This window comes from Nannospalax galili, unplaced genomic scaffold (genome assembly GCF_000622305.1).
Source record: "Nannospalax galili isolate Female #2095 unplaced genomic scaffold, S.galili_v1.0 scaffold576, whole genome shotgun sequence".
Lineage (NCBI taxonomy): Eukaryota > Metazoa > Chordata > Mammalia > Rodentia > Spalacidae > Nannospalax > Nannospalax galili.
The window spans coordinates 659,064-668,516 of NW_008339223.1; positions in this window are offsets into that span (position 1 = coordinate 659,064).

The following is a 9,453-nucleotide window of genomic DNA, read 5'->3' on the forward strand; positions in this document are numbered from 1 at the left end:
GGGCAAGTTCAGGAGGGGGAGGCAGGGAGACTCTGAGGGTGGTTCATACTTCATAGTGGAAGCCTTTGTCTTCCTTTGTGAGATGGGATGACAACATCATGTGAGGATTAGATGAGGGAGCATTAGGAGAGCCAGGTTTTAGCATTTGTTCACGCCTAAAGGTTTTGAGGTAAATGTTAACCATCACCATGGGAAATAGGAGTGGGAACTAAACCAGAAACGCCAAATTTGTTGACTGGCATCAAAGACTTGGATGGAATTTGAGACTAAGCGGCAGCATTTTGTACATGGTTGTTTGATATTGTTCACAGTGCTTAAAAAATGTGAGATTCTTTTTGTTTTTTCCTCATGCAAAGAGTCGGAAAACTCATACAGTTGTAGGTTTGGAGCATGTTTCACAGGGCTAAGTATGCAGTGTCAGAGTTCACATTCTACAGGTGGAAAAACAGAAGTGAAATCCAGCCAAGGGTGCCAGGCAAAGATCTTGTTGCCAGCAGTGTTCAAGGGCACTGTTCCTTGTGTTCGGACAGTCAGCAAATAGCAGTTATTGTACTTCACTGTAGCTTAACACGCCCTTGGTACAAACATATTCATATTACATTTTCTTTCTGGAAGTGTAACTAAGAACAGCAGCGTCTTCAGTGAGGATACAGGGAGCTCTTTAGAATCATCTGGACCCACCAGTTCATCCCTATAAGAATATTTTGCCTATGTCATTCACTAAATTACATAGTTCTCTGCCTGGTAGAAATTTCACTTCTTGTTGGCTGTTTAAACAAATAAAAATGTAAATATGTGGCTGTCCAGCTAATCAGAAGGCAAATGGGGCAGTGAAGTCTAATAAGAATATTTAAGTAAATACTGGAATTTTGCCTTCCTTAATTTTTTCCTTTCTCCCTCCCTCCCTGCATCCTAGCTTCTCTCTCTCCCTCACTTCTTCGCTCCCTTCCTTCTTAAATGAACTGACTAGCCCCATGTATGTTAAGACTTTTTATGCTGTCATTATGAAAAATCATTGCTTCTAAGTTTACAACTTAGAACAGAAAAGAGAGCGCAGAAGGAACCAATCAAATGAGTTTGCTGAAAATCTAAAACTCACTTCGGATTGAGGAAGCCTTGCCACCTGTTGACGAAGGCTTCAGACAATGCGAGTATTACAGTGTGAATGTGTCCCTTCAACGTTCACATTAAAGTCCTATCCTCGGGGCCTCAGAGTGTGCTTATAGTTTGTCTTTACAGAGGTAGCTAAGGTCAAATGAAGTCACTTGGGTAAGACCTAGTCTAGCACAGCTGGTATCTTTGTGAGAGGAAGTCTGACTGAGGACGCCGAGCGCACCAATACCTGCAGGCTAAAAAGAGGCTCAGAAGAAACAAAACCCGAAAATACCTTGATTTTAGAAGTTCGGCCTCCAGAATTGTGAGAACACACATTTCTACTGTTTAAGCCACCCCGTCGATGGCATTTTGTTACCACACACCTAGCAACTGAATGCACAGAGGTTTAGAGTTTGGATTCTTTGCCAACCTGGGAAGTAGGGATTGTATCCATTTTCTTAAAAATATGAAGTTTAACTTGGGAGATACAAGTGAAGACCTTGTATTCACGCCGTCTGTATGCATTCATCAAACATGTTTGCACTGCTTACCGTGGAAGTCCTTCCTGTTCAGCTTCCTGGCTTTTCTGATTCCCTTTAACCTCAGCATGCATGTACTTCCCGTTAGAGCTATTTCTTGTATTATGTTGCAAATGACAATACTGCATTTTGTATGAAGCTTGGCTATGGAGTCTATAGGCATTGTCCGCATTTTCTTGTTTTGAGACAGGGTCTCCTGTAGCCCCAGCGGTCCTGGAACTCACTATGTAGACCAGGTTGGCCTCAAACTCACAGAGATCTGCCTGCCTCTGCCTCCCAAGTGCTGGGATTAAAGGCGTGCGCCACCATGCCTAGCATTGTATTGTTTTTAATGAGAATTAAACGTGTATATGTGAGCGGCAATGATACTTCCATCATGGCTCTACCCCTTTAGGTCTAGGGAGTTTGGGCAGTCATCTCATCTAGTTCATTCTCTCAAGTATTGATGATATCTCAGGTCAATTCTAACATTTGGCACTTTCAATGAAAAGTAATTTAAAAATCTTCCTAGGCACATGGTGATGTTGACAGAGACTGTCAGCAGTGTTAAATTGTGTGTCTCTGTGAGTGGCTAATTTGATAGCAGATTCTGCTGAAAATGCTACAGAGCCAGGTGTGGTGGTGCTCCCCTTTAATGCTAGCATTTAGGAGGCAGAGGCAGCTCTTCGTGAGTTCAAGTCCAGCCTGGTCTACATAGTGAGTTCCAGGCCAGTTGGAGCTACAGGGAGACCCTGTATTAAAAAGACCAAAAAAAAAAAAGAGTTACAGAAAATCATGCTGCTGAGAGAGGGAGAATCAGTTTTCCCCCTGGATGAGCTCCCTGATAGGATATCCAACCACAAGTGCTTTAAGTACATGCAAAACACCAAACGGTCTCAGTAGGTTATATATACATCAACATACATATGCTCTATAACTCTTTATCTAGAGGTGGAACCTTGTGAAATTTCCTTCATCCCTATGGCATCCTGCTGGTACTACCTTTATTCAGGTCTTGTTTAGGCAACAATAGTGTTAAGATTTCACCAACTTTATGTTTTGTAATATTAACATATAACAGAAGCTGGGGGTAAGAGGAACTCTGCTAGCCTGTTACCTCGACATCATTCATTGCACGTGTTGTGACTTTTCCTCCCCCCTTCATAGAATCCATGTAATTTTTTCTGAATCATTTGAGAAGAAGATGGTGACATTATAATCCTTTACTACCAAATATTGCAGTGTGCATGTTACAAGAGAGCAATTTTTAACATACTATTACCTAATGCACAGTCCATATTAAAATGTCATCAGTTTCCACAAGACTCTAATCCACTTTCATATCTTACATTTTACTTGCCATGTTTTCTTTTTTTTTTTTTCAGTTTCCTGAATTCTGGGTCAGGTTTTAGCCTTCCTCTTCTTTCTTGCTTGACCTTGACATTTTTCAAGAATAAAGTACAGTTCTGGGAGGCCATCAAAGACTGTGGCAATAGTCTGAGTAATTTTGGGAGTCTCTTGGACCACCCTGGCCAAAAATTCAAAGGAAGGTTTCTTCTGTCTGACACTGTTTCTTGTTTTGTAACCTTTAGCTATACACACGGCCTCATGTAGAGATTATGTATGTGTAATTTGTCAGTAGGTTGTTGGACTAATATGATTCCGTCTAGCTTTTTAAACTAGCTAGGCATTATTTATCTTTCCTATCTGTCTCACTGTCTAACCCTTCAACCAGTGTTAACTCGACTTCACTGGATGGACTTGCACTGGGGAATGGCTGGGGACACTGATGGCACACTGGGCCTTAACAAGGATGACAGAGTATATGGGCTCCAGTATGGGGGAGGGGCTATGAGAGGGTATCAGTGGGAATGGGGATATAAAGTTGAGATGTTCTGTATGAAATCCACAAAAATTCAATAAAAACAAATAAAAAAAGAGAATAAAGTACAGCTATTTTGTGACTGCCCTTAGCTGTCGTTTGTCTCTGTTTTCTTATGGTTGGGCTCAGGCTCTGCACGGTGGCAGGGTCAGCACAGAGATGTTGCTGTGGCCTCAGCACGTGGTGTCAGCTGTACATCACATCAACCTGTCCTTGCCCAGGTGACATTAACAAATTACTTTGAGAAAAGCTGTTGTCTGTCAAACAGAAAGCCTTTGGGGAGTATTTATATAAATATTACATTCCTCTTCAAACCTCTACCCTGCAATGTTAATACACACCGTTGATCCTCCAGAAATGTACTTATGAATTAATATCCTATGGTAAGGCTTTTGCCTTTTTCTGACTTTACTTATTTCTGTTAGAATGGAGAAGTATATTCTTTATTTAGTGGGTTATTATTTATAATATTGTTGCTTGTTTTGATGCTCAAATTTCTTGCACCTCTAATGAAACACCTCTAAGTTTGTCTCCTGTGTTTTTTTTTTTTTTTTTTGATGTGTCCTAAAGGAGGCTTAACTTTGTACATTCTATGTTGAAACACAGAAAGAGGCTTACTTTTCTGTTCATGAGCAATGGTCAATATCCACAGAAATAATAGGATTTCAATATCAATCCTCCAGATTTTACTGCCAGTGTAAGGCAATGTGGCCAGTTGAGCAGTTTGGGGAGAATTCACTGCCTGGTTAGGGGAAGTCCGTGGAGTGTGCCTTACACAGAGCTCCTGATGGCGGCTTTTACAAAAAGAGTTTCCCATTGAGAAGTCAAGCAATAGGTTTCTTAATTTCTGGCTTCTGTCTAAAGCAGGTTTCCTGAGTCAGTTAACTGAACATAAATTACAACTGACCTTGGAGGGATTAACTTGCATTTTGAGGTCATTTTAGCTTTGGAGCTATTGGGTGCTTTCTGACTGCCTTAGCTTTTATATACTTTTCAGCTAAGTCAGACATGAAAATGTGCCACTTGGAGACATTACAGGAATTGCTGACCTTCTCCGGTCACTTTGAGGTCAAGCAATTAATGCAGAGAATTACCAGAAGATCTATAAATACACGTTTCTTACATGAAAGGTGCCGTTAAAAAATAATGTTCATCTTAACTGTTTTAGATCTGTGTATAATATTGGAATAACAGTCATATGAGGGAAATTTTAATTTGGAAGCCCATAATAAAAAGAACATTTAAGTTTAACAAAACTATACTGGCAGTAGGTATTCTCAAATCCCATTGTGACTGAGTCATTTTGACGTTAAAATACACTGAATTAGAAATGCCTTAGTGAAAGAAGAGTTACTGCTCCCTTCAAAGCCTGAAAACGTTCTTGGGAGGTCAGTGCAGTGTGAGACTCACTGTCGTGCCCCACGCTTTCCCCCACCTTCGTGGTATATCCAAACGTTGGCTGGAAGGTCACTGTCCGGGATTAGTTCTTTGTCTTTGACAAGCCCTTTTGTCATTTAGAGCATCATTCTCCTCATCTGCGTAGAGACCATCATATTCTGTGCTGTTTAATGCAACACCCCAGACGGGGACAACAAGAAAAGGAATTGATTGATTTTTTACAGTTCTTGAGGCTGAGCAGTCCAAGAACAAGCTGCCCGTGTTGCTGTGGCAAAGACCCCTTATCATACTGGACGGAGACTGACTTCGAGTTGAGCCAGGTCCATCTCCTGGTGAGGGAACCACCCCGAAGAAGGCAGGTTCACCTCTAAGCATGCTAAAGAGACAGGCAGAAGATCTGGGGTCATAGTAGTACACGTCTTTAATCATGGTACTTGGGAGGCAGAGGCAGGCAGGTATCTGTGAGTTTGAGACCAGTCTGGGCTACTTAGTGAGAACTTGTCTCAAAAAAGAAAAAAACAAAACAAAACAAAGCAAAATAAAACAACAAAGAGATAAGTAAAACACCTAGTGCATTTAATGAGTTGGCTAACTTTTCCTGTCTGGATTCTTGACCCCTAGGGCAGTTGCTTATGCGCAGCAGTAAGCCTGTAGCTTTGTTAAGTCTGTATGCTTTTCTGAGTTCTTCAGAAAATCATAATATCTTTTTATTCTTTCTTTTCTTTTCTAAAAATACTTTCTCTAATACTCGCTACCATGTAGCTGCTGGTCCACCATGTGTCTGACTTCCAGGCTGGCTTAAATAGCCTGACATTTTTCCTTCTCTCCATTTATGTTACATGTGTATTTTCCAGTAGGCTTTTTTTTTTTAATTTGTAAAAACACTTTGTTATTTTTATTTTATGTATATGCGTATATTGCCTGCATGTAGGTAAGTGCACCTGTGTCATGCAATGCCTGCAGAGAACAGAAGAGGCCGTCGGATCCCCTGGGACTGGAGTTACAGACAGTTGTTAGCTGCCATGTGGGTGCTGGGATTCTAACCCAGGTCTTCTGCAAGAACAGCCAGTGTTCTTAACCACTGAGCCATCTCTCCAGGCCCTCCGGCAGGGTTAGTAAATAACACATTTCCCTTTGGCTTCTCACATCATTATGTATCCCTCTTTCCCCTCTCTGCCCCTGTATAGCCTTCCCTCCTCCCTCTGCAGTTAAAGTAACCCCGGTTTTCCCCATTTCCCCTTTGTAGCTTCTGTTTCCTACTATCCTCCCCTCTTGAGCTCCTTCTTCCTCTTTCCCCACCTTGGTTACTCTCCATTTTCCTGGCACCTGGATTATATCAGGATATATACTCACCTCTAAGGATTCAGAGCTAGGATCCACAAGTGGGAGAGGACATGTGTCACTTGTTTCTCTAAGTCTGGGTGACTTCACTTAGTATAACACTTAACACTTTCTTGTTCCATCCATTTTCCTGCAAATTTCATGATTTGTCTTTCTTTACTACTGAGAACTCCATAGTATAAATGTACCACATTTTCATTATCCATTCCAAGACTAGAGACGTTTATGTTATTTCTATTTCTATTGCTATTATGAAAAGAATAACAAAAAACATGACTGAGTAAGTATCAATAGTAGGGTACTGAGTCCTGTAGGGATATGTCAAGGAGAGGTATAGCTGAATCATGTGGAAGACCATTTTTATTTCTTTAAGAATTTTTCACACTGATTTCCACAGTGAATGCACCAATTTGCAGTGCCACCAGCAGTGAATGAGTGTCCTCTCCCCCACAATTCCCAGCTTTCAAATTTGTTTTCTTTTTTAATTTTTAAAATATTTTATGTATGATTTTTATTTTATGTGTATGAGTGTATTGCCTGCATGTATGTGAGTGCACCCGTGTTGTGCATTGCTGCAGAGGTCAGAAGAGGGCTTCGGAGTGCCCTGGAACTGGAGTTAAGGACAGTCCATAGCCGCCATGTGGGTGCTGGGTATCAAACCCAGGTCCTCTGCAAGAGCAGTCAGTGCTCTTAACCACTGAGCAATCTCTCCAGCCCCTAAATTTTTATTTATTTATTTTTTAAATTTTATTTCATGTGTGTTGCCTGCAAGTATGTAAGTGCACCTATGTCGTGCAGTACTCATGAAGGTCAGAAAATGGCGTTGGGTCCCCAGAGTTGGGAACCAACTCTGGTCCTCTGGAAGGACAGTCAGTGCTCTTAACTACTGAGCCATCTCTCTAGCCCCTCCATTTGTTTTCTTGATCTTAGCCCTGCACCAGCCTTGGCTTTTACAATATTTCTGCCCCCTCTTCTACAATGGTCCCTGAGCACTTGATGGGTTCGGTTTAGTGTAGAATTCCTACCCAGGGACACACACACTGCAGCCTCTTATTCTCTACACTTAGGCCAGTTGTGTCATTCTGTGTTCATCACCCTCTGTTGCATGAGGAAGCTTCTCTGGTGAGAGTTGAGAGATGCATTAGTATCCTCTCTACTGCCTGTTCCACTATGATCCTTGAGCCTTAGGTCTAGAGGTTCCAGTGTAGATTTGTCACTTAGAGCTGGGCATGTCTCAGACATGTATTCTGTGTATGTGACCAGTTGTGGAACTCTGTAATAATCTCCATCTATTGCAAAAGAAGCTTCTTTGATGAATGGTGACTGGTATATTTATCTGTAAATATAAGAATCCATATTTAACATATAGTAAGAAATTATGTTTGTCTTCAGATGTGACAGATGTAGGGTTTTCTCTAGGATCTGCGACCTCTCTAGGCATGTATATTTGGCTATGTTTACAGTACCACACACGAGTTCCCTTCCATTGAGCAGGCTTTAAGTCCAGTTAAACAGCTGTTGATTATCCCTAAGATAAAAGTGCCACTACTCCACTGATACAGTTAGCTCTGCCAGTCATTGTTGTGGTTATTAAAGTGGCTTTAAAGTGGCTTTAAAGTTGGGGTTGGTCATTGATTGATTTTTCTCCCTTAGCAGCCTGCATAGTATTCTCCAAAACTGTGAGAACTAGCCTTCAGGGAGGTAATTTCCAGGTCAGTTCCAGCTCCATTGCTCCAAGTCCTGTGTTCGAAGTGTGTCCAGTCTTCAGCAATAGGGTCTTACTTTCAAGTTCTGAGAGCTAATCAAGGACTGTGGCAGTTGCTTGTGTTATTTTGGGAGTCTCTTGGACTACCCTGACCAGCAACTTGAAGGGAGGTTTCTCTGGTCTGGCACTGTGTTTTTTGTTACGTAGCCTTCAGCTACACACATGCACACATGTACAGACACTGTATGTGTATTTTTCAGTAGGCTTTTGAACTAACACATTTCTCTCTCGATTTTTCACACCCCCTAAGCTTTACTTGCCTCCCCTCTCTCTCCCTGTCTAACCCTCCACCCTCCCTAGTTAAAGTAACCTATTTCCCTTGATAATACCTATCTCCTATTATCCCCCTCTTTGGAGCTCCTGTAGCTCATTTTTAAATTGGGTCACATGTTTTCTTGATTCTCTGTTTTTTGAGATTTTGTATATTCTGAAATTAATGCTCTGTCAGATGTATATCTGGTGAAGATTCTTTCCCACTCTGTCAGCTTCTTCACTCAATTGATTATTGCCTTTGCTGTAAAGCAGTTTTTTTAGTTAAATGAGATCCCAAATGTCAATTGTTGACATTAATTCCTGAGTAAACAAAGTCCAAATTGGGAAGTCCTTTCCTACACCTATATCTTGTAGGGTACTGACTCTGTTTTAACACTTTCAGCATTTCAGGTTACACATTGAGTTCTTTGATCCACTTAGAGTTGATTTTTGTGTAAGGTGATAGATATGAATCTAATTTCATTCTTTTATAGAGAGATCCAGTTTTCCCAGCACCATTTGCTGAAGATTTCATTTACTTCCCTAGTGTGCATTTGGCATTTTCCTCAAATATCAGGTGGCTGTAATTGTATGCACTAATATTTGGGTTTTCTATTTTGTTCTTGTGCTAATACCATGCTGGTTTTATGACTACAGCTCTGCACTATAGTTTGAAATCTGGTATGGTAGCCCCTCCAGCATTGCTTGTTTTACTCAGGATCCTTGGACTGGAGGGGTTTTTTTTTTGTTGTTTTTTTTTTTTTTGTGGTTCCATATAAGTTTTAGGGTGTATATATTTTTTTCTATTTCTGTAAAAAAATGTCATGGGGATTTTGCTTGGGATTGCGATAAATCTATCTGTAAATTACTTTTGATAGGATGACCATTTTCACATTATTAATTTTGCCATGAACACAGGTGGTCTTTCCTTCTTTTATTGTCTTCTTCAATCTCTTTTTCCAAAAATTTAAAGTTTTCCTTAGAGAGGGCTCTAATGTCTTTGGTTAAGTGTATTCCTAGATATTTAGGTGTATTTTTCTTTTTGAGGCTATTAAGAACAGAGTGTTTATATGTTGTCCTTCTCTGACTGCTTGTTATTGATACATAATAAGCCTAGTGATTTTTGTAAATTGACTTTATATCCTGCTACTTTGCCAAAAGTGTTGATCATTTCTCAAACTTTTCTTGTGGAAATTTTGGGA